The sequence below is a fragment of the Mus caroli genome, unplaced genomic scaffold (assembly GCF_978045245.1).
Source record: "Mus caroli unplaced genomic scaffold, Mus_caroli_1 scaffold_20, whole genome shotgun sequence".
Lineage (NCBI taxonomy): Eukaryota > Metazoa > Chordata > Mammalia > Rodentia > Muridae > Mus > Mus caroli.
In genome coordinates, this window is record NW_028227275.1 from 25,599,498 (window position 1) to 25,625,769 (window position 26,272).

The window sequence follows — 26,272 nt, forward strand, 5'->3', positions numbered from 1 at the left end:
TATTTTCTAGGACATAGGTGTGTTGGGTGTTTTATGAGATAAGCAGTGTTTCTAGTTTGTCTTTAAATACCACTGTGAAAATTATTCTGTTTATCATATACTCTGGGTGCGTTTGTCTGGCAACAGTATTCTGTGAAATTATGTCCACATAGACAGTAAGGTGATCAGCTGTGATCTCTGATGTCTGATTGCAAGTGACACACTAGTTTCTAGCTGTCAGGGCCTGATTCTTTATTCTACTCTTTCTTTTCCTAAAATGGAAGAGTAACACAGCACATAAAAAGTCTTTCTGTGGTTTGTGTAACACCCCCCCCCCCCGTGTTGAACCCTCTGCACAGAGATCTCATAGAAACAGATCTCTATCACTGGAATCTGGGCAAATGTCTTCTCCTCAGCTTTTCCTATGGACATTCAGCCTACCCGAGTATTTATTGACTAGCATCAGAGAATGGCCTTTGTAGATGACCATAAGCCTTTAGGCAGCAGGATTTTTGTTCTTGGGATATTACCCTTGGTGCTAAATTTTCTTCTTGCTTGTTTTCAAACTACCAAATTTTAAGACACAAGAGTCTGAGAAAACCCCACAAATATAAACTCAAAAGATTGACAACCCAAATTGCCCACCCACAATAATCCTTCTTCAGGTTGCCTCTGATACTTGGAGAAAACATTTGAATTTGATATTTCTTTCTCATACATTTATTTATAGTTTATGCATATATATATATATATAATCAATAAGTGGTATGTCTTGCTGCTTTGAATGACTTTAAATTTCATAAGAAGAACATATATATATTCTTCAATTTCCATCTTTTGTTCAATGTTTCTGTGAAGTTTACTGGTGACAATGAATATAGGTCTTGTTCATTCATTTTCTTCTTGTGTACCAATTCCGTTTTACAACTATGTTGTAATATATCACTTATTTTCTTCTATTGGACATTAGCATTATTAGAAGCTTATTTTGTTGTTACAAAAATATTGCTATGAATATTTTTATGTATATCCCATTGTATAGGTGGGTGAGATTCTCTAGGATTTTTATGTAGGAGGGCAAATTCTGAGTCATACACTATGTGTGTCTGCAACTTTAAACTAATCATAGCATTTCTCTCACCCACTAGCAGCATGGGAAAGTTCCCAGCCTCAATATTCTTTCAGTGTTCAAAATTTTTTGTGATATGACAGGTGAAGTGGTGTCATTTTAAAATTTCATTTTATTTTCCTGTTTGCTATGCTTCATTTGTATTTTCTATTGGCTGTGAAGTTATGAAACTTTTCATATGAATTTGCCATTCACCTGATGTGGGTTATACGAGTGGGCTGCTCATGTAATTGGCTCTGTTTTTCTATTTTCTTGATGCCCTGTTATTAGCTGATAATATGACTTACATGTGTTGCACACATGTGGTTATTGTTGTATGAGTGGGTGTAAGTGTTTTCTTGTAATCTGTGGGTTATCTCTCTTTGCTTTATGACATCCTGGATGAAAGGAAGTTCTAGTAGAACCATATTGTTCTTTTGGGTGCTGGATAAGGAACACCCTCATAACAGAGTGGCTTAAAACAATAACAGATTTTTTTACTTTTATTTTTTATTGGTTATTTAAAATGTTATTCCCCTTCCTGGTTTCCCATCCGCAATCCCCCTATCCTACCCCTCGCCCTGCTTCTATGAGAGTGCTCCCCCGCCTGCCTCACATCCCTAGCATTCCCCTATACTAGAGCATTGAACCTTCATAGGATCAAGGACCTCCCCTCCCATTGATGGCATATAAGACCGTCCTCTGCTACATATGCAACTGGAGCCATGGGTCCCTCTATGTGTACTCTTTGGTTGGTAGTTTAGTCCTTGGAAGCTCTGGAGGGTCTGGTTGGTTGATATTGTTGCCCTTCCTATGAGGTTGCAAACCCCTTTCAGCTCCTTCAGTCCTTCCCCTAACTCTTCTATTGGAGTCCCCATGCTCAGTCTGATGGTTGACTGCAAGCATCCACATCTGTATTGGTCAGGCTCTGACAGAGCCTCTCAGGAGCTATATCAGGCTCCCGTCAGCAAGCACTTCTTGGAATCATCAATAGTGTCTGGGTTTGGTGACTGCATATGGGATGGATCCCCAGGTGGAACAGTCTCTGGATGGCCTTTCCTTTAGTCTCTGCTCCACACTTTGTCTCTGTATTTCCTTTAGAAAGGAGCAATTCTGGGTTAAATTTTTTTTGATATGAATTGGTGACTCCATTCCTTAACTGAGGGCCATGATTAACCTCTGGATATTATCTCTATACGTTCACACATGGTATCATTTCCAGATAAGGGAATATTAGGGAATACCCACAGCACAACTCACAGTCGACATGAAACTCAAGGAAAAGGAAGACCAAAGTGTGGATGTTTCAGTTCTACTTAGAAGGGGGTACAAAATAATCATGGGAGGTAGAGGAAGGGAGGGACTTGGGAGGGAGAGAGAAAGGGGAGGGGATAAAGGGGGCAGGGGCAGGTGTGGTAGAGATAAGGGAGATGTACAGAGGGTCAGAAAATTGAATAGCGGTGTTTAGCAGTGGGGGATGGGGAACTGGGGATAACCACCAGAAAGTCCCAGATGCCAAGAAAGGGAGAGGATCTCAGGGCCCAATGGGGATGACATTATCTGAAATACTCAACAAAGGGGAGAAAGAACCTGAAGAGACAACAACAGATTTCTTAATGTCAGTAAAGGTTCTAGAAGGCAGCAATTTGGGGAAAGTCAGGTTGGCTGTTTCCAGCTCAGACTTTCTCAAGGAATTGCAATGGTGTGGTGAAAAATGGAACAGAGAAAAGGCAGTTGTGCATCCTTTCACCACTTACATTCAGGAATTCTACCCCAAATATCTCTTTGGGGGCGCTTTCCTGTTTTATCAGAACATAATTGTGATGGCAGCTAGCCTGCTTGCCTGGCACACAAGTCTCTGATGTATTGCAGACAGTAAGACAGGGGCTGTGCTGTCTTGAATGACCTAGCTTTGAGATTTCAGAATGTCAATTTGAAAGTCTTATGAGATGACCCATTTTAAAAGATAGGGCCCATATATCTTATCTCTTAATGAAACGGATGTTGAGGTCATGCAGCAAGAAGAGTGTGTAGAGAACACTGTGTCATATTTGGAAAATAAAATGTGTAAAATATCACTATGAATAAACTCTTGATTTCCAAAAGTTCTGATCTTAAACTCAAATGCAAGTAATTTCAATCAAGAAGCAGCCGCTTATGCCTTGAACACTCATGCAACTCTTGTACCAGTGGACAAACCTTTTCTGGCTTGTCAGTATTGTAGCACACAAGGTCTTTAGCTTGGTCAGACCTTTGATATCTTTTCTCTCCCAGCAGTCTGCATAGAACTTCATGGCACTATGAATACTAGTCAACAGGAAGGATGCTTACAGCTAAGATTTTTCTGTGTCCTGTATCAAAATATAATGGGGTAGGGAAATGAGAGGATATACTAAGGGTAGAAGGGTCTAGATGGGAATGGGGTCAAGGGAAAGTGGGGAATGTGGAGGTGGGGAGATTATTAGCCAACTCTAAGGGTATATGAAATAACTCAACAGAAAACAACTACTTTAAAGCGAGCTAAAAACTATTTTTAATTAAATTAAATTTAAAAGATTTTTGATAATTTCATACACAAGTACTATATTTATACAATTTCAGTCTTTCCTATTTCCTCTTCTACTCTGTGTTTGACCATAATCCCTAGCAAACTTATGACTTATTCTTTATACAACACACCTACACACACACACACACACACACACACACACACACACACACACACAAACCCACACCTACACACACACACACAAACCCACACCTGCACACACAACCCCCCCACACACACGTGTATGTAAATATAACCTTCTGAATGAACTTTATGTTTTTCATGCTTGTATGTATCTGACTGGGGAGCCTGAAGGGAGCTCCCCTGCATGGGTGGATAGTACCTGCTCCCAGAAGTCAGCTGTCATTTCATACTTTGAAACATTTGATTTTCCTCCGGAATATTTTGCTTCTATTTTCTCTGAACAACTCCCTGTGGTATTTAACTTGGAGCAATTTGGGTTAGGCTGAATTATTTCAGTTTTGAGATTTCAAAAATACGTATTTGAAGGATGGTTTATTCAACACAGTAGTTTTGATTGGTAGGCATTTTGTTTCCATGCTTATTATTTTGGTTCCTGTAGCTTCTGTTGAGCATTCAGATGTTAACCTCACAGTCATACTTACGAGGGTAATATGTCGCTTAAAATCTCATAAAATTTAAGATCCTACTTCATGTCTTTGGTTTTCAGCAACTTTACCAAGATACTCTCTGTGCCAGTTATTCAAGTTTACATTACTCAGGATTTTCAGAAGCTCCTTTATCTATGCATTGATGGATTTTACTATTTTAAGAAAACTTATGTATATTATTACATATATATATATATTTTTTAAATTTCATCCACCCTTGAGATAATGCACATATACTTAGTTTACATACTTAGAATACTTAGGTTTATCTGTGAATATATGTATATCTTTCACTCTAATTCATGTATTTTATTTTGTTTTATAGTCTTCTTCTTTTGATGTTCGTAGAACATGATTTTAATATTTTAACCATTAATATTCAACAAACAGAGTAATTATTTTAAAATATATTTCGTTGTTATGTCTCCCTTTTCATTTCTGATTTTATTAATTTGGATGCTGTCTCTGTGCCCTATGGTTAGTCTGGATAAGGGTTTGTCTATCTTGTTGACTTTCTCAAAGAACCAGCTCCTGGTTTGGTTGGTTCTTTGTATAATTCTTTTTGTTTCTATTTGGTTGACTTCAGCCCTGAGTTTAATTATTTCCTGCCATCTACACCTCTTGGGTGTATTAGCTTCTTATTGTTCTAGAGTTATTAGTTGTGCTGTCAGGCTGCTAGTGTAAGCTCTCTTCAGCTTCTTTTTGGAGGTACTTAGAGCTATGAGTTTTCCTCTTACCACTGCTTTCGTTGTGCCCCATAAGTTTTGGTATGATGTGTCGTCACTTTCATTAAATTCTAAAAGGCCTTTAACTTCTTTCTTTATTTCTTCCTTGACCAAGATATCATTGAGTAGAGCATTGTTCAGTTTCCATGTGTATGCATGCTTTCCATTGTTTTTGTTGGTATTTAAGACCAGCCTTAGTCCATGGTGATCTGATAGGGTGAATGGGATTATTTCAGTCTTTTATCTGTTGAGGTCTGTTTTGTGACCAATTAATGGTCAGTTTTGGAGAAGGTACCATGAGGTGCTGAGAAGAAGGTATATTCTTTTTCTTTAGGATGAAATGCTCTATAAATATCTATTAGATCCATTTGGTTCATAACTTCTGTTAGTTTCAGTGTATCTCTGTTTAGTTTCTGTTTCCATGGTCTGTCCATTGCTGAGAGCGGGGCGTTGAAGTCTCCCACTATTATTGTGTGAGACACAATGTGTGCTTTGTGTCTTATTTTGTTTTATATTTTTCTTTTATTTTACTTCAGTTTGAACTTTTTAAAATATGCATTTGCTGATTTTTACATTTACTGAGTTTGATAATGTATGCATGTGTGTGTGTGTGTGTGTGTGATATCAGTTCATATGTGTGACTGTGGGTATACCCATATCGGGCATGTAGCTTGTTTGAGATAGTGTCTTGCAAGACTAGCTAGTCATATCTACCTCTAAGGACACTTCTATCTTTATTTCTCATCTTGCTGCAGAAGTTCTGGAATTACAGATGTGTGCTACCACATCTGGATTCTTGTGAGTTCTAAATATTAAAACTGAGCTCCTTATACTTCTGTGGCAAGCACTCTATTCAACGAAGCATCTCCGTAGTGTAGTTTTAATATTCTCTCTTGACTGGTTTTTATAGTTCACTAAAACAATCTCAGCTTTGTGTAATCTAATATAAATATATTGTGTTTTTTCCAATGCAGTCATTTAGATTCCATTCTATTTCATAAATGTCAACAATATATTAAATTTTTCACATGCTATTTTATTTCTTTCATTTTCTACCTTTAAAAAAATCTATTAAACTATTTAAAATTCTTATCTGCTTATGTCTACAACACTGAGACTTGAAACTAGAGTCAAGAATCCTAAACTCTGCCCTGAGACTCACCTCCAGCCTGCAGCTGACCATTCAGATATACAGCAGCCTCATGAGAAGAATCTAAGATCTGGAAAAGGCTAGAAATGGATACTTCTGTAGAGAATCCAGGAGTGCAGGCCTGGTCTTACCTTTGTTTTAGCTTCATATAATTTTCTACTTCATTCAAAAGGTCTTTTATTGCTACCCTCTAGTCTCTTTTTCCTCTCTTCATTAGCCCTTGACCATGGCAAACTCTCCTTCAAGGTCTTTTTTGTTTATTTTTTTTGTGTCAGGGTTTCTATGTGCATTAGTTCTGGCTGTCCTGGAACTTGCTTTGTAAACCAGGCTGCCCTGGAACTCAGAGATTCACCTGCCTCTGCTTTCTGAGTGCAGGTATTAAAGACATGTGCCAATACTCACCCTCAATATTTCCCATTTCCTTTAGGACCCTGGAATCCTGTAGAAATTTTAATTGAATACTTCATGTTGTGAAGGTTTCAGAAGTATTTCTCTCCTGTTTTCTTGCCACTATGAAAACTAAATGCTTAGGACTTTTATTTGAATGTCAATAGTTGCTTCTGAGCATCACAAATTTTGTGTTTACCTATCTGGTATTTTTAGGTATTGTTAGCAGAATTCAGATAAATTGTTTAGAACTCAGTTTCCATTAAAATTCTATACATGTAAATTACAATAGTGTCTACATAATAGGATTGTAAATATCCAATAAATATTATAATGATCCTAAAGATGATGATTATGGTGATTATGATATCCTGCTTCTTCAACCTAGCTGAATTAATCAGTTGTTTCAGCTTCTATATCAAATGCATAATGTATAAGTACATTGCTCTGTTAAGGAATGATATATGACACCCTGGCACAGGAATTGCACTTTTGGATAAAGAGCTTTGCAATTTGTCTGGCTTCTTTGGAAAAACAAAAATGTAATTGAAGCTGTTGTTTTACATGTTCTCACTTTGTATGTCTGCCTTCAAAAGAATCTGTTCCTATTTCTTCCTTTCTATGACACTTTATTCCTAATTTGAGCTTTAAAGGCACAAGAATAAAATATTGATTTAGGATGATGGAAACCACATTTTAGTATTAAAATTTGGTGGAAATCAATTTGTGATCTTCACCTTCAGACCAAACTCCACATTAAGAGGGTATTAAATCAGAGTCACAACATAGACTAGGACTAAATAGACTTTCCAGAACAGTGGTAACCTGAAGGCTCAGACATTAATCAGTGGTGTTCAGAGAAGGACTCTAATTTCTAAGTTCAGAGTAGGGCATAGCTTGGTGACCTTGAGTTTGAAGAATAAGGAAGCTTGTAGAATTCCCTGAAACAAAATTGTGTAGCCATTTAGTGTTAGTCATTTCTGAAGATGAAGTAAACCCAGAGGATAAAGATGGTTGATTGCAAGAATTGAATCCCTTATCCTTAGCAAGACCCTAGTGGTATGACAGCACAGGTAGTCACGAAATATCCAAAAACGCTAATACTGTACAAGGTTTGAAAACCCATGTATATTCCTGTCTAATGTAGCCATTTTGTTTGATCTATTCTATTAGTATCTAGACAAATAAGAGATTTTAATATAATCATGTAATAATTTCAGGAGAAAGGCTGTAGAGTACTATGTTATCCATAAACAATAAGATCTAACTACTATAAACAAAATATGATATTTAATTTCAAGTGTCTCTTACAAATAAATTAGTAAGACCAGAGAAATGTGAACAGATGAAAATTTATCTTTTCTGATGTGATTGGTATTATTTTTCCTGTTATTCATCTTTGATGGGTGATTTGGGGGCTAATATTTGTTCCACACACAGTAGTGCTTCAGTTTCCAGTAGAATAATTGAGACTAAACTATCTATCTATCTATCTATCTATCTATCTATCTATCTATCTATCTATCTATCTATCTATTTTAATGGAAGATGTTTTGGTTTCCACAGATGAAATCCATAAACAGATTGGGCATGGCTATTCATCTTTTTTGGATTCTACCCAAATTACTCCCTTCCTCTCTACCTCTTGTTTATTTGTTTCTTCTCTTCTTTTCTGTTTTTCTTTCTTTCATAACCAGATTTTATTTTTCTCAGAAAGAAAGTACCAGAAACTCAAGATTTTGGTTCTGACTCCAGACCAAAGTCCTGCTCTTTCCAATCATTCACCTGCCATACACAGCATGACCAACTGTGTGAGGATGCTCTAATCACTGTGAGCAGGCCTACAGAGTGCTCCTAGTCAGACTCTGATTACTGAGCACCACTTTCTGAAGGCAGGATGAAGCTAATCCCAACCAATGTCAGGGAAGTTGCTCCTTTCAGCTAGTTGGAAATATTTTGCAAGCAGCAGGTAGAAAAATATTAGCAGACCAAAAACATATGACATGTCATTCTCAATGTTGCATACTCTAGACATTAGACCCTTTGCCAAATGTGTAGAGTATGTAACAGCTTAGCTCAGATTCTAAATGCAGTTGTCATCAAACTGTCTTTATTGTTTCTAATAATGTTTGCTCTATAAATACGTCTTGACTGCATAGAAGGGCATATCCCCTCTAAGAAGACTGCAGGAGCATCTGTTGGCAATTACTTTGGATGACATCTTACTTGCTTCAGTTATGGGTGTTCCGTTTCGCTGGATGCTTTCTATTTAGAGGAATCTCCACTTATTGATTTAAGGCATATACAACTTGAGGACTAGTGGGATCTTTGCCAATAGCTGACCTGTGGCAATCTTTCCAGATTGTCTGAGTTAGGCTTTTTGCATAATCTGATTCAAATTTTATGCCCTTGTCACGTCTTCATTTAGACACTTTTTAATTAGTATTAGTCACAGTAATTACTGGCAATTCACTTTTTCAATTGATTTCTGTTGCTTATAAAGTGCCTCATTAAGTACTACTACAGTTTAGTTTCCTAATTCTAGACTTGTCTAAACAGCCTGTGTTCACAAGCAGTACACAATGAGGATGCTGTTGATTTCTGGTTGGTTGTTCACCTCTGGACCACAATTCAGCCAGTGATAAACGTTAACAAGTTGTATCTTTTAATATTTTATTTTACAATATTTAAAACCAGACTTTATGTATAGGGGAAAATTTTATATATCAAATATTATAAGACAAAAGAATAAATGAGGAAAGTTGAAGCTGGAAAACCCTTCCCTGAGACCATTTTCTTTTCATTTTTAAAGATTTAGTTATTTTATGTAAATGAATACTTTGTTTGCTTGTATATCTGTGTGATACCTGGCCAGAAGAGGTATCTGTGTGATACCTGGCCAGAAGAGGCAGTGGATTCCTTGGAATTGGAGTGATATATGATTGTGAGCTGCTATGTCCTGGGAATCAGCCCCAGGTCCTGTGGAAGATCATCCAGTGCTTTTAACTGCTGTGACATCTTTCCAGTACCCCCACAAAATGCTAGAAATAAAATCACTTTTATACTTGGGTCACTGAAACAGCTGTATTTAGTGACTAGCTAGTTATGCCTAGTTCCTGTTGTTTTAACAGTCAATGGAAGTAAAAAGAAAGCTTGACTTACAAGGCCACTTCCTCAAAGAAATATTTTTCTTAAACATGACGTAATGACTAGTTTCTTTAATAATGTATACAATGTTTTATTTTAGTACCAAACAAAATTTGGCACTAATACACAGAGGTCTCTGTTTTAATGCAGATTATAGGTTAATATTTATGTGAGCTTCTGGAAACATGTTCATCTTTGTTACTGTGCAGTTTAGGCTGAGACAAATGGTCCAGGGTGCCTTAGGAACCCATCAGTGCCATGCCTTGTGATGCTCTTGTAGCCTCTAGGCTCAACTGCTCTTCAGCAGATACAGTCCTCCAGCTATAAAGATCAGGGCTATAGTGAGCCCTTGAGATGAAAACACCATCGGCAAAGCTACTCTCCCATTTATCTTCTCATGTTCTCTACTGAGAAGGTTACAATAGCAGCTGCGAAACTAATGATATTGGTATTTTAATTTTTCTTAAATAAGCTTTTTGGTTATAAAGATTTTAAAATCACATGTGGAAGTTGATATAATTCTGTGGTGCACAGAACTTTAAAGAAAGCATGCATCTCCTATGTTGTCACTGGACAACACTCACTGACATTTTTAAAATCATGTTTATCTTATTTATGTATGTATGTATGTATGTATGTATGTATGTATGTATGTGTGTGTGTGTGTATTCAAACATATTCAGGTAGCCCCAGAGGCACCCATGTGTGAGGCGCCTTCAGAAGATGGAGAAAGACTCTTGGAGCTTGTACAAAGTGGTTGTGAGTTGCCTGATGTGGGTGCAGGAAGTTGAATTTGCGTCCTCTGGAAGAGTCGTTAGTTTAGCCTCTGAGTTATTACTGCAGCTAGCTGGCTCTTGAACATTTTCATGAAGTTCTTTCTGTCCTCTCCCCTTCTCTCCAAGTACATTTTGCTTTTTATTTTTTCTTTTGATTCTTTGTATATCAGTGGGCCACATGTAAGGATATTCAATCCAGTATGTAAACCAGGGTCACAAATATTTTTTTAATTAAGTATTTTCTTCATTTACATTTCCAATGCTATCCCAAAAGTCTCCCATGCCCTTTCTCCCACTCCCCTACCCACACACTCTCACTTCTTGGCCATGGCTTTCCCCTGTACTAAAGCATATAAAGTTTGCCAGACCAATGGGCCTCTCTTTCCAATGATGGCCAATTAGGCCATCTTCTGATACATATGAAACTAGAGGCACGAGCTCCGGGGGTACTGGTAGGTTCATACTGTTGTTCCACCTATAGGGTTGCAGACCCTTTTAGCTCCTTGGGTACTTACTCTAGCTCCTCCACTGGGGGCCCTGTGATCCACCCAATAGCTGACTATGAGCATCCACTTCTGTGTTTCTTAGGCCCCTGCATAGCCTCAAAAGAGACAGCTATATGAGGGTCCTTTCAGCAAAATCTTGCTAGTGTATGAAATGGTGTCAGCATTTGGAGGCTGATTATGGGATGGATCCCCGGGTATGGCAGTCTCTAGATGGTACATCCTTTTGTCACAGCTCCAAACTTTGTTTCTGTAACTCCTTCCATGGGAGTTTTGTTCCCAATTCTAAGAAGGGGCAAAGTATCCACACTTTGGTCTTTGTTCTTCTTGAGTTTAACGTGTTTTGCAAATTGTATCTTATATCTTGGGTATTCTAAGTTTCTGGGCTAATCTCCACTTATCAGTGAGTACATATCATGTGAGTTCTTTTGTGATTGTGTTACCTCACTCAGGATGATGCCCTCCAGGTCCATTCATTTGCCTAGGAATTTCATAAATTCATTGTTTTTTTTTCTAAGATTTATTTATTATATGTCATTGTTTTTAATAGCTGAGTAGTACTCTATTGTGTAAATGTACCACATTTTCTGTATCCATTCCTCTGTTGAGGGGCATCTGGGTTCTTTCCAGCTTCTGACTATTATAAATAAGGCTGCTGTGAACATAGTGGAGCATCTGTTCTTCATGCCATTTGGAACATTTTCTGGATATATGCCCAGGAGAGGTATTGCGACATCCTCCAGTAGTACTATGTCCCATTTTCTGAGCAACTGCCAGACTGATTTCCAGAGTGGTTGTACAAGCTTGCAATCCCACCAGCAATGGAGGAGTGTTCCTCCTCCACATCCTCGCCAGCATCTGCTGTCACCTGAATTTTTGATCTTAGCCATTCTGACTGGTATGAAGTAGAATCTCAGGGTTGTTTTGATTTGCATTTCCCTGATGATTAAGGATGCTGAACATTTTTTCAGGTGCTTCTCAACCATTCGGTATACCTCAGGTGAGAGTCCTTTGTTTAGCTCTGAGCCCTATATTTTAATGGGGTTATTTGATTTTCTGGAGTCCACTTTCTTGAGTTCTTTATATATATTGGATATTAGTCCCCTATCTGATTCAGGATAGGTAAAGGTCCTTTCCCAAACTGTTGGTGGTCTTTTTGTCTTATTGACGGTGTCTTTTGCCTTACAGAAGCTTTGCAGTTTCATGAGGTTCCATTTGTTGATTCTCGATCTTACAGCACAAGCCATTGCTGTTCCATTCGGGAATTTTCCCCCTTTGCCCATATCTTCGAGGCTTTTCCCTACTTTCTCCTCTATAAGTTTCACTGTCTTTGGTTTTATGTGGAGTTCCTTAATCCACTTAGATTTGAATGGAATAATACACATTATTCTACATGATAACCACCACTTGTGCTAGCACCATTTGTTGAAAATGCTGTCCTTTTTCCACTGGATGGTTTTAGCTCCCTTGTCAAAGATCAAGTGACCATAGGTGTGTGGGTTCATCTTTGGGTCTTCAATTCTATTCCATTGGTCTACTTGTCTATCGCTATACCAGTACCATGCAGTTTTTATCACAATTGCTCTGTAGTACAGCTTTAGGTTAGGCATGGTGATTTCACCAGAGGTTCTTTTATCCTTGAGAAGAATTTTTGCTATCCTAGGTTTTTTGTTATTCCAGATGAATCTGCCTATTGCCCTTTCTAATTCCTTGAAGAATTGAGTTGGAATTTTGATGGAGATTGCATTGAATCTGTAGATTGCTTTTGGCAAGATAGCCATTTTTACTATATTGATCCTGCCAATCAATCCATGAGCATGGGAGAACTTTCCATCTTCTGAGATCTTCTTTAATTTCTTTCTTCAGAGACTTGAAGTTCTTATCATACAGATCTTTCACTTCCTTAAAGAGTCATGCCAACGTATTTTATATTATTTGTGACTATTGAGAAGGGTGTTGTTTCCCTAATTTCTTTCTCAGCCGGTTTATCCTTTGTGTACAGAAAGGCCATTGACTTGTTTGAGTTAATATTGTATCCAGCTACTTCATTGAAGCTCTTTATCAGGTTTAGGAGTGGAATTTTTAGGGTCACTCATATATACTATCATATAATCTGCAAAAAGTGATATTTTGACTACTTCCTTTCCAATTTGTATTCCCTTGATTTCCTTTTTTAGTTGAATTGCTCTGTGTAGGACTTCAAGTACAATGTTGAATAGGTAGGGATAAAGTGGGCAGCCTTTTCTAGTCCCTGATTTTAGTGGGATTGCTTCCAGCTTCTCACAATCTACTTTGACGTTGGCTACTGTTTTGCTGTAGATTGCTTTTATCCTGTTTAGGTATGGGACTTGAATTCCTGATTTTCCAAGACTTTTATCATGAATGGGTGTTGGATTTTGTCAAATGCTTTCTCTGCATCTAACGAGATGATCATGTGGTTTTTGTCTTTGAGTTTGTTTATATAATGGATTACATTGATGGATTTCTGTATATTAAACCATCCCTGCATCCCTGGAATGAAACCTACTTGGTCAGGATGGGTGATCGTTTTGATGTGTTATTGGATTCAGTTAGCGAGCATTTTATTGAATATTTTTGCATCAATATTCATAAGGGAAATTGGTCTGAATTTCTCTATCTTTGTTGGGTCTTTCTGTGGTTTACGTATCAGAGTAATTGTGGCTTCATAGAATGAGTTGGGTAAAGTACCTTCTGCTTCTATTTTGTGGAATAGTTTGTGAGGAACTGGAATTAGATCATCTTTGAAGGTCTCATAGAACTCTGCACTAAACCCATCTGGTACTGGGCTTTTTTTTGGTTGGGAGACTATTAATGACTGCTTTTATTTCTTTAGGGGATATAAGATTGTTTAGATCATTAACCTGATCCTGATTTAACTTTATTACCTCGTATATGTCCAGAAATTTGTCCATTTCATTCAGGTTTTCCAGTTTTGTTGAGTTAAGCCTTTTGTAGAAGGATCTGATGGTGTTTTGGTTTTCTTCAGGATCTGTTGTTATGTCTCCCTTTTCATTTCTGATTTTGTTAATTAGGATGCTGTCCCTGTGCCCTCTAGTGAGTCTGTCTAAGAATTTATCTGTCTTGTTGATTTTCTCAAAGAACCAGCTCCTCATTTGGTTGATTCTTTGAATAGTTCTTGTTTCCACTTAGTTGATTTCGCCCCTGAGTTTGATTATTTCCTGCTGTCTACTCCTCTTGGGTGAATTTGCTTCATTTTGTTCTAGAGCTTTTAGGTGTGTTGTCAAGCTGCTAGTGTGTGCTCTCTCTAGTTTCTTTTTGGAGGCAATCAGAGCTATGCGTTTTCCTCTTAGAAATGCTTTCATAGTGTCCCATAAGTTTGGGTATGTTGTGGCTTCATTTTCATTAAACTCTAAAAAGTCCTTAATTTCTTTCTTTATTCCTTCCTTGACCAAGGTATCATTGAGAAGAGTGTTGTTCAGTTTTCATGTGAATGTTGACTTTCTATTATCAGATAAACATGAACTAAGGATACATGGGACAATTTCAATATTTTTCTATCTGTCGAGGCCTGTTTTGTGACCAATTATATGGTCAATTTTGGAGAAGGTACCATGAGATGCTGAGAAGAAGGTATATCCTTTTGTTTTAGGACAAAATGTTCTGTAGATATCTGTTAAATCCATTTGTTTCATAACTTCTGTTAGTTTCACTGTGTCCCTGTTTTGTTTCTGTTTCCATGATCTGTCCATTGATGAAAGTGGTGTGTTGAAGTCTCCCACTATCATTGTGTGAGGTGCAATGTGTGCTTTGAGCTTTACTAAAGTTTCTTTAATGAATGTGGCTGCCCTTGCATTTGGAGCAAAGATATTCAGAATTGAGAGTTCCTCTTGGAAGATTTTACCTTGATGAGTATGAAGTGCCCCTCCTTGTCTTTTTTGATAACTTTGGGTTGGAAGTCGATTTTATTAGATATTAGAATGGCTACTCTAGCTTGTTTCTTCAGACCATTTGCTTGGAAAATTGAGGTAGTGTCTGTCTTTTTCCCTGAGATGGGTTTCCTGCAAGCAGCAGAATGTTGGGAACTGTTTGTGTAGCCAGTCTGTTAGTCTATGTCTTTTTATTGGGGAATTGAGTCCATTGATATTAAGAGATATTGAGGAAAAGTAATTGTTGCTTCCTATTATTTTTGTTGTTAGAGTTGGCATTCTGTTCTTGTAGCTGTCTTCTTTTAGGTTTTTTGAAGGATTACTTTCTTGCTTTTTCTAGGACGCGGTTTCTGTCCTTCTATTGGTTTTTTTTTCTGTCATTATCCTTTGAAGGGCTGGATTTGTGGAAAGATAATGTGTGGATTTGTTTTTGTTGTGGAATACGTTGGGTTCTCCATCTATGGTTATTGAAAGGTTGGCTGGGTATAGTAGCCTGGACTGGCATTTGTGTTCTCTTAGTGTCTGTATATCATCTGTCCAGTATCTTCTGGCTTTCATAGTCTCTGGTCAAAAAATCTGGTGTAATTCTGATAGGCCTGCCTTTATATGTTACTTGATCTTTTTCCCTTACTGCTTTTAACATACTATCTGTATTTAGTGCATTTGTTGTTATTGTGATAATTGTGTTGGGAGGAATTTCTTTTCTGGTCCAGTCTATTTGGATTCTGTAGGCTTCTTGTATGTTCATGGGCATCTCTTTCTTTAGGTTTGGGAAGTTTTCTTCTATTATTTATTGAAGATATTTGCTGGTCCTTTAAGTTGACAATCTTCATTCTCATCTACTCCTATCATCCGTAGGTTTGGTCTTGTTGTTGTGTCCTGTATTTCCTGGATGTTTTGAGTTAGTATCTTTTTGCATTTTGCATTTTCTTTGATTGTTGTGCTGATGATCTCTTTGGAATCTTCTGCACCTGAGATTCTCTCTTCCATCTCTTGTATTCTATTGCTGATGCTCGGATCTATGGTTCCAGATTTCTTTTCTAGGGTTTCTATCTCCAGTGTTGCCTCACTTTGGGTTTTCTTTATTGTGTCTATGTATTCCCTTTTTAGATCTAGCATGGTTTTGTTCATTTCCATCACCTTGTTATATGTGTTTTCCCATTTTTCTTTAAGGACTTCTACCTGTTTGGTTGTGTTTTCCTGTTTTTCTTTAAGGACTTGTAACTCTTTAGTAATATTCTCTTGTATTTCTTTAAGTGAGTTATTAAAGTCCTTCTTGATGTCCTCTATCATCATCATGAGATATGCTTTTAAATCCGGGTCTACCTTTTTGTGTGTTGGGGTGCCCAGGATTGGCTGAGGTGGGAGTGCTGAGTTATGATGATGGTGAGGGGTCTTGGTTTCTGTTAGTAAGATTCTTACATTTGCCTTTTGCCATCTAGTAATATCTGGAGTTAGTTGTTATAGTTGTCTCTGGTTAGAGCTTGTTCCTCTCATGATTCTCTCCTCTGAGTTTCAGTGGTTAGAGCACTCTCTGCAGGCAAGCTCTCCTCTTACAGGGAAGGCACACAGATATTTGGCATTCGGACCTACCTCCTGGCAGAAGATGAAGGCCCGAAACATGGCTTGTCCCAGAAGCTGTTAGCTTCTGTAGTCCACACTCTCACCTGTGCAGACTAGTCTTGGTGTGATCCGGGAACCAAGATGGCTCCCCCAGGTGCTCCGGTAAAGCCCTCCCGGGTGGTGTCTGCCTCAGAAGCTTTGTGCCTTCTGTCTGTCTCAGAAGCAGTTAGCTTCTGTAGTCCACACTCTCACCTGTGCAGACTAGTCTTGGCGGTATCTGGGAACCACCATATCTTTATAGTTCCTTGTCTACAAAGGCACGGTCGTTATTGGAAACCAGGATTAGGTTGTACATATATTTGGGAGCTAATATTCTGCTAACCACATTGGGCAAACTCCTCTCCTCCCCCCTCTTTTAAACTTAATATATTAAGTTCTATGATTTGAAAACTGTTTGAAGGAATATGATAATTCGACAGTATATTTGGAAAGACTCTGAAAGAACAGATGAGTAAGTAAGAAAGTCACTGTTAGAGCCTGACTTTAGCATAAAGAAAAAGTCTCCCATGTGTAGCATGCCTATGTGCTTCCTCGTGGCTCTAACTTTCAGTGTACAAACTCTTAGTATTGAACACTAAACATCAATGCAGGGAGGTCTTTAGTGATGCCCTGGTGTGCATTTTACTTTCCCAATATCAATCTTGGCTTTGAACAGATGTAGGATGAGAATACCAAAGTAAATTAAATTGAAAAAAGAATGCAGTTGTAGGTCTGAATGTTTCAACAACATATCTAAACAAAGAAATATGCACTTGAGACCAAAGCCAGCTTTCCTATTCTGGGTCCTGCCAAGTTTCTCAGTCTCTAGCACAGGGCCAAATTCAAGTTTTTTTCCCCTCCAAACTGGCACACCACTGCTACAGAACCAGAACATTGAGGTCACATGAACTGTTTATAGAAGGACTTGCAATCTCAGTAGAAATCTTACACTTACTATTGCTTAGCATGTTTTGATTTTGCATGTAAACCCTTTGGAATAATCATTGGGGTCACCAACTCACTTTGATCTTAGAAATGAAATGTGTTTATATTTAGTGTTCTCTGGGGTCCAACCTTTCAAGGACAAGAATATATATTTGATAAGCATGTTGAACTTCATTACTTGTGTAGATGGTAAACCCACAGGCATTTGCTAGCTGAATTAGGTGTACAAAGAAAACAGATCTTTAAAACGACTTTTCCACAATGCAACTCAGAGTCCTTGTCTCCTTTGGCTTGTAGCTCTATAACCCCTGGAAGAAAGTGAATTACCCTGGGATAGCAACATCATGAATTCCAGTGAAAGTTTGCCTTCAATAGAATAACTGATGAACTGATTTCTATTATTCCAGCATATATAATCAGGTGCTTTGCAAAGAAGGTGACAGAAAACAGTGGACTGGTGTCTATAGTTTAACATTTCAAGGATCAACTAAACACAACATTGTATTAAAAGCTGAATGTGGTACACAGAGTTGTGTAGTATGAAATGTCTTGAGTAGAGCCAGGGGACTTAAGTAAACAAGATGAGTTTTAATATTGCAGTCAAATGGTTCTTTTGAAACATATTTATTTCTGGTTTTCAATCAACACCTAGAGTGTTAGGTATTAGCAAATCATTTTCAAGCAGAGTTTTATTTGGTGATTCTCCCCACTCCACCTCTTCCATCGTCCTTTCCCCTTGCACCTCACTCCAGTCTCCTTCTGTGTCCCATGTACTTTTTGTTGTTGTTGATGTTGTTTGTTTTTCCTTGATTCTTTTACCATTTTTTTTTTTTTGGTATCTTGATTATTTCTATTACTGTGATGAGACACCCTGACCAAGACAACTACAGAACAAAGAGTTTATTTGAGGCTTACAGTTTCAGAATGTTAAAGTTTGTGACCACCATTGTTAGGAAAAATATTTTTGTACACTGTTTAAAGTTTACCCTTGTATTATTTTGAATGCTGACTTCTCTATCCCACTATGTGGTTTGAATCTGGATATGGCTTTGTTATGTTTATTCCTAGAAGCTCCTGTCTCAAGATTTAAAGTGTTCCTGAGTCATTCTCTGCCTTACCAATAAAAGCCAATGAGCTAATACAGAGCTTTAGAGAGAATGAGGTGGGACTTCTGATTCTAGGAGGGGTGGAGAAAGAGGCAGGGAGGAAGTGTGGGGGACATGAAGAGAGATCAAGAAAGCACCAGGAGAAGAGAGCTGAGACAGAAAGAATGAAAAAAAATCCAAGTCATGTGGGGATATTGTCTGAGAGAAAGCCAGCCTAGCCTGGAGGTCTAGAATGGAGGAATAATTGCTCAGTATATGGCTCAAGGTGATTTTAATATATCTTAGTCTCTCTGTGTAGCTGTTGGGTACTAGCAAAGGTAATGAAATACAGCTGCTGGATTAATTAATTATTTATATTTATACTAAAATAATTCCTTCAATATATCATAGTGAATGAGATAGCAGCAGGTAGGTAGTGATGGGGTTGGAGTAGTAGATGAGAGCTTGTGTCTCATCCAGAGCAAGAGGCAAAGACACTAACTGGGAAGGGAATTGGCTTTTGTAACCTCAAAACCCATTTCCAGTGACATAAATACTCCTCCAATGCCACACCTCCCAATCATTCCAAAGAGTTCCACCAACTTCAGACCAAGTATTTAAAAATATGAGCCTACAGGGACCATTGTCTTTAAACCACCATACTTGGTCTCCTTTTATTTTAAAAGGATTTAAATTTTTTACTTATTCACTTCACATCCCACTCACTCTTCCCCTATTGATCAGCCCCCTCTTACAATTATCTCCCTACCCAGTCCTCTTCATCTCTGAGTAGGTGGGGCTCTCCTGGGTATCTCACTACCCTGGCACTTTACATCTCTGCAAGGCTAGGCATTTCTTCTCCCACTGAGGCAAGACAAGACATCCCAGATAGAAGAACATATCTCACATACAAACAATAGCTTTGGGAGTAACCCCTGCTCCAGTTGTCCAGGACCCTCATAAAGTCCAAGTTGCACATTTGCTACATATGTGCGGGGAGGCCTAAGTCAAGCCCGTACATGTTCTTTGGTTGGTGGAACATACTCTGAGAGCCTCAAGGGTCCAAGTTAGTTTATTCTGTTGGTCTTCCTGTGGAGATTCTATCCCCTTTGGGGCCATCAATCCTTCCTCTTATTCTTCCATAAGAGTTGTCAAGGTTGGCAGTTTCTTAGATAACTGGGAATAGCTCTACTTCAAGATCCAGCTATATCACTCCTGGGCATATACCCAAAGCATGCTTCAACATCTCACAAAGATACTTGCTCAAGTATGTTCATAGCAGCTTTTTTTTTTTTTCAGAAACTGGAAACAACTAGATGTCCCTCAACTGAAGATTGGATAAGAAAATGTGCTACATCTACACAAGGGAATACTATTCAGATATTAAAAACAAAAACATGATGAATTTTGCAGACAAATAGATGGAACTTGAGAATATCATCCTGAGTGAGGTAACCCTGTCCCAAAAGGACATGCATGGTATGTACTCACGTATAAGTGGATATTAGCCATAAACTACAGGTACCATGTTACACTCTACAGACCCAAAGAAGCTAAAGAAGGAAGGCCCAGGCAAGGATGCTTGACTCTCATTTAGAAGGGGGAATAAAATAGTCCTAAGAGGCAGATGAAGGGAGGGATCTGGGAGGGAGAGGGGATGGGGGAGAATGGGGGTAGCTCAGGGTCAGGAAGGACAAGAGAGATGACCAGATGGTCATGAAAATGAATGGAAACCTGCAACTGATGGGGTGAGGAGGTAGGAAGCATCTCCAGGATGAGACAGAGGCCTGGAATAAGGGAGGTTCTTAAGAACCAATGTGGGTGATCTTGGCTGTTTCTTGGTCTGCTTTGGAGTTTTTCAGGGTTTCTCCTCATGTGTTTCTGTTCAAGTATGTACATGTGTATGTTCAAGTATGTACATTACATGCTATGATCTGCATATAAGAGAGAGCATACCATATGACTCACCTGCACTACTTCTAAGAAAACTCCCAAAGGATCTGCCTCCTACCACAGGATATGTCTATTGCCTATCTGTTTTCCACGGTTAGAGAATAGAGCCAGTCTAGAAGCATGTTGTTCTTAATTCAGCTTACTCTCAAATTTCCCTGAGACAGTTTTAAAATGCAAATTCATGCGACCTTCCACAGACCTAACCAGAATCTCCAGGAATGTAGCAAGAGGACTAAAATAGTCATCAACGTGTAAGAATGAGTGGACAACGTGTAAGAATGAGTGGTCAGTCTTCTCTGCTACATGGCTGATGGTAGATTATTTGGTTCTGTATTTTGCATCTTCTGTGATGGAAACTCAGTAGCTCCAGATATAGATTGTTCCATAGTTGGGATAGGCTATTATCTTCTGGTACATTGTCTCAGTCTTTCCTAGGTATCTGTATCACACAGGCTAAAGAGTGCTATAACTCCGTTTCCGAGATTTCATCACAACTAAGAACCTAGGTATGAGATAAATTTTATCAACATGATGTCCTGAACTCAGTTTTGCAAGACTCTATAAGAAGGTAACCTGGTGTAATTGTTAGCCTGGTAGGATTTGATATTTCAGTGACTGATTCCACTCTTTACTTTTCAGTGTCAGAGCTAATATTCATGGACACCATAATGGCTGATTAACTCAATTCTAATCTTGGAACTACTGATTTGGATATTTGCACTCCAGATGGGTGGTATTCATAGACTGTTACACAGTGAATGCATAGCTATGGTGCTGGGCTAATGATAGACTTTGGACTGTGTATTCCTCAGTGGGGTCTATTCAGTACCATTCCAGAGACACCTAAGAAACCAGCTTAGAGTCTTCTCTCTCAGTCTTCTAACAACATTGTGATTGAATATGTAATTCCTCTGCTAACTCTTCCTTTGATAATTCTCTTTTATTTAACAAAGAAGGTAAGATCCCAGGAAGGAAATAACAAATAACTTATGCACAAACACACAGTTACCTACAGCTGTGCTACGTGGAACTGACCTGATTTCATCAGAAACATACACCTCACTGCCAGTGATGTGGCAGAGGTGAAACCCTGGCATGGTAATTCACAACTGAGATTTTCTTTTCATATGTATATGTGTATGTAAGTGTGTGTATGTGCATATGTATGTATAATTATTTTATTTATTTACATTTCAGATGTTGCCCCTTCCCAGTTTACCCTCTACAAACTCCTCACCTAATCATCCCTCCCCTTCACCTCTAAGAGAGTACTCACCTACCTACCCTCCCATTCTAGCATCCCCCTTCTCTGGGGCATCAAGTTCCACAGGACCAAGCACACTGCCTCCCACTGAGGCCAGACAAGGCAGTCCTCTGCTACATTTGTAGATTGGGCCATGGACCAGCCCATGTATGTTCCTCGGTTTGTGGCTTAGTCCCTGGGAGCTCTGAGGGGTCTGGTTAGTTGATACTGTTGTTCTTTCTATGGGGTTGCCATCCCCTTCAGCTGCTTCAGTCCTTCCCCTAACTCTTCCATTAGGGTCCCTGGGCTCAGTTCAATGTTTGGTTGTGAGTATCTGCATCTGTCTTAGTCAGCGGTTGGTAGAGTCTCTCAGAGGACAACCATGCGAGACTCTTGTCTGCAAGCACATCAAGGCATCAGCAATTTTTGCATGATATGAGTGTGTTTCTAGGAAAGATAGAATTCATTTAAGATTTCTTGGATAACTTATGAATGGTCTTTGTGTATGTGAGTTTGTGCACAAGCTTGTTTACTATTCATATGTACAAGAGATTAGGATAAAGTGCATTTGGCTTTTATCAAGGCATGCTGCTGTCTAATACCTTGATATGTTACATATTAACAAGCTTAATCTCCCCCCACTAATATCAGCTGTTTCCCTTAATATAAAAATTACATGTGTTTGTGAAACTATTATGTTTATTAATAGTTTTATTTTGTTTCTTAAAGTTTTTAAAAGTAATTTTAGCAAATAAAACAATGGGTTTCGTTATGGCATTTCCACACATAATATTATTTTATGCATATTAAGATGCTATTGTATCTTAATCATATTTGTAACACTCCTGCTCCTGTTTCCTGACTTTAACCCCAGTTAGTCTTTCCTTGTGTGTGTGTGTATGTATGCACATATAACTGACATAAAATACATAGCACATATATTTAATTTACCTTTCATATATAAGAGAAATTGTGTAGTATTTTCTTTTTCTTTACCATTACTCTCTTGCTTCTCTTTCCTCACCTTCTAGGTCCATTCCTCCCTCTTGGAGTTTCTTGTTACTTTCATGTCACACAAAACCACATATTCATGTATATTTAGATTTCCATATAGATCAATATCAGAGAGAAGATGGCATTTACCTTTATTTTATTTTATTTTATTTTATTTTATTTTATTTTATTTTATTTTATTTATTTGGTTTTTTGAGATAAGGTTTCTCTGTGTATCTCTGACTATCCCGGAACTCACTCTGTAGACCAGGCTGGCTTCAGAAACTCAGAAATCCACCTGCCTGTGCCTCCCAAGTGCTAGGATTAAAAGTATGCACCACCACTGCCCAGCAGCATTTGCCTTTATAAATGGACTAATCAACTGGGAATTCTGTTTTTATATATTTTAAGGACTCTCCTAACTGACTTCCATAGTGGTTCTTCCAGTTTTCACTGCTGCCAGTTTGCAATATAAGGATTCCTCTTTGGCACATACTCACCAACAATGGTTGTTTGCTTGCTTGATGACGACTGTTCTGACTATGATGAAATGGAATCTCAAGGTATGTTTACTTTCTATTTTTTTTTTGGTCAAATATTTTGAATATTTTTAAAGGTTTATTGGACATTTGTATCTATTGCTGGAAACCTGTCTATAATTCATTTTCCCATTTATGCTTGTTCTTTTATTGAGAGCAATTTTTCATTACAGTATATTCTAATTAAGGTTTTTGCTTCACCTACTCTCCCAAGTTTTTTCCCACCTCCTGTCCCATTCAGATATATACCATTTATGTCTCTCATTACAAAACAGGGAAGTACCTGTCCCTACAGGCATTTTAGGTGCTTTGCTGTGTATCACATGTACATCAGTAGTTGGCAGAGAGGAGAGACACTATGTCTACACTCAGTGTTCCGACCTATGAACATTTGAATGATTAGTAGCCTAACGTTCCCAGAAAAGAATGTTTCTGGACTGACTCCCAGGTGGGAAGCAAGCCAGAGACTAGAAGATCCCCACTTGGAATTTCATGCCCAGGGCAGGAGTGAATCTGAGACAGACCACCTTTGAAAGGGGCCACTTGGGCAGGCCAGGCAACCACTAGACAGGCACTATAGGGACAAGACAAGAAGCTAGTCTGAGATGGCCACCAGTCTCGATCTGGCACTGCTTAGATCTTGGGGCACCAGACCTTGACCACAATGACTCCTGCTCAGTGCCTTAATGCATGGATATAGTATAGCACTCCTGAGAGCAACTCTGAGATGATCTAAGACACTTAGAAAGCCCAGGGCCACAAAGAGGAGCAAGTAAGTGATAGAGAAATGGAAGAGAAAGAGAAGCAGAAGGATATGGGCACCACAAAGAGAGGCAGAACTGGAGACTCAAAAGTAGTGAGGACCAGCTGATGCGAGTAGCTGGTGATGCCACATGGAACTATGGTGGGGTCTTGGACTTTGCTGCCACCAGGGGCCATGTCTGGGTCCATGGCCCTGCAGTAGCAGGGGCCTGTTACCACCAAAGGCTAAGCAGACATCTCTAGTTTAGGCTGCAGCCCAGGAACATGTTGATGCCTGAGGGCTGGGCAGAGCTGGCCCCAACCCTCACCTGGACATTGTGAAGAGATGTCCCTGGGGGCATAAGAACAGGAGAGCTGACTCCACCCTTAGCCAGCTACAGTACTGAGAAGAGTAGGCCACACATTGTAGGATTTTGGAATGAGCTGGCCCCTAGGATATATACATGAGAGAGCTGGCCCTACAACTCGGATCTTGCGAGGTGGTGTGAATGAGGGAGGGATATCCTCCTTCCCCTTCTCCCCTCACCACCTGTGGCAGGTGGAAGACCTGGTCCTTGTGTCATGAGAGCAGAATAGCTGTCCTTACCCCTCACCAGTTGTAACACTCTGGCGAATGGGCAGCACAGTAGAGCTGGTCCTTGATGTGCAGGCTGTGGTGAGGTGGCCCTATTTCTTGTTTGCTGGATGGTGGCTCACATAAGGGAGAGATGTCTTCCTCCCCTTCTTCATTTCTTGCCATCTATGGCAGGTGAGAGAACTGGCCCCAGGGTCATGAGAGTGGGAGAACTGGTCATGTCCCTCACAGGTTGCAAAACTCAGGACACGGGGCCTTGTACCTTGCCTGGGCAGCAGGGTAGAGCTGGTCCTGGTTACAGGTTTGCTGGTAAGCTGACACCAGAGGGTGTTAACTTGGGGAGCCTGTAGGCTGACCAGCTCAAATACCTCTAGGCCCAGATCCAGGGCTTTGAATTGGCCCACCCCAACATCTACTCCATTGATGAACTGCTAGAGTACAAGAAGGGAGACAATTCTACAGATCTAAAACTACAGGATCTCTACAACACAGGTCAATAGCAAGATATCCAAGAGGAGTCACTGATAGAGTAGCAGAAGTCAGAGGCCTTGTACCAAACTAACAAGTCATTGCAGCAAACATTTGCAAGCAAAGAAGTGTTTGCACAGGACACAGGGTGACATACTACAGCTTCCACAATGATTTGTTTTCCCTCTGGGTGGTGGTGGTGGTGGTACGGATTGTAAGTGTAAAGGGCGGGCATGAGGGATGAGGAAGTTGAATGGGATTAGGTTGCATGATGGGAAATTCACAAAGAACCAATAAAACTGTTTTTTTTTCTTTTAAAGAAAACATACAGGTATTGAAGGTATAAAATAAATATGAGAAATAAAAACAAACAAACAAACAAAAACCCAAAAAATCAGAGTACGACCAAACAACAAAACAAGAAAAAGAGCCAAAGAAAAAGTATAAGAAGTGTGTATAAGTTCATGGACACAAATGTTTCTATATTCAAGAATCCAATAAAGAACCCCCAACTGGAGGCCGTTTTCTGATATCAATTTCTTTCCTCAGCTGTCTTAAAGTTTTTTTTTTACCACAGCAATCTTTCACTTGCTTGGTAAGTGTTATCATAGATACTTTATCTTTTGAGGCTATTGTGAAAGGTGTTGTTTCCACGTTTTCTTTCTCAGTCCGCTGGTCTATTATATATTGGAAGACTACTGATTTTTGTGTGCCAATGTTGTATCCTGCCACTTTAAAACTTTTGAAAGTGTTCATCCATTGTAAGTTTCCTGGTGGGCTTTTTAAGGGTCACTTAGTTATATTATCATATCATTTGCAAATAATGATATTTTGACTTTTTCATTTCCAATTTTTCCCCTTTGCCTACTTCAGTTGTCCTACTGTTGTAGCTAAGATTACAAGTACTATATTCAATAGGCATGGAGAGAGTAAACACCTTATGTTATTTATGATTTTAGTGGAATTGCTTTGAGTTTCTCTCCACTTAATTTGACGTTGGCATTAGGCTTGATGTAAACAGCCATTATTATGTTTATGTATGTCCCTTGTATCTCTCATCTCTCCAGGACGTTTACCATGAAGGATGTTAGATTTTATGAAAGGTCTTTGCTTCACCTAATGAGAAGATTATGTGGAGTAGGTCTTTCAGTCTACTTATATGGCTGGTTTATATTTATCGATTTACATGTGTTGAGCCATGCATGCGTCTCTGGGATCACGTTTGATCATGTGGAAAATTTTGTT

The 26,272-nt window shown here is 38.8% G+C and overlaps 1 non-coding gene across 1 annotated transcript; it reads left to right on the forward strand.

The window, feature by feature from the left end:
• Positions 1–23,505: 23,505 nt before the first annotated feature.
• On the forward strand, positions 23,506–23,638 carry LOC115030058 (small nucleolar RNA SNORA17). Its single transcript, XR_003835646.1, has one exon. It is a non-coding gene; the product is annotated as a small nucleolar RNA SNORA17 (small nucleolar RNA).
• The last annotated feature ends 2,634 nt before the right edge of the window (positions 23,639–26,272 follow it).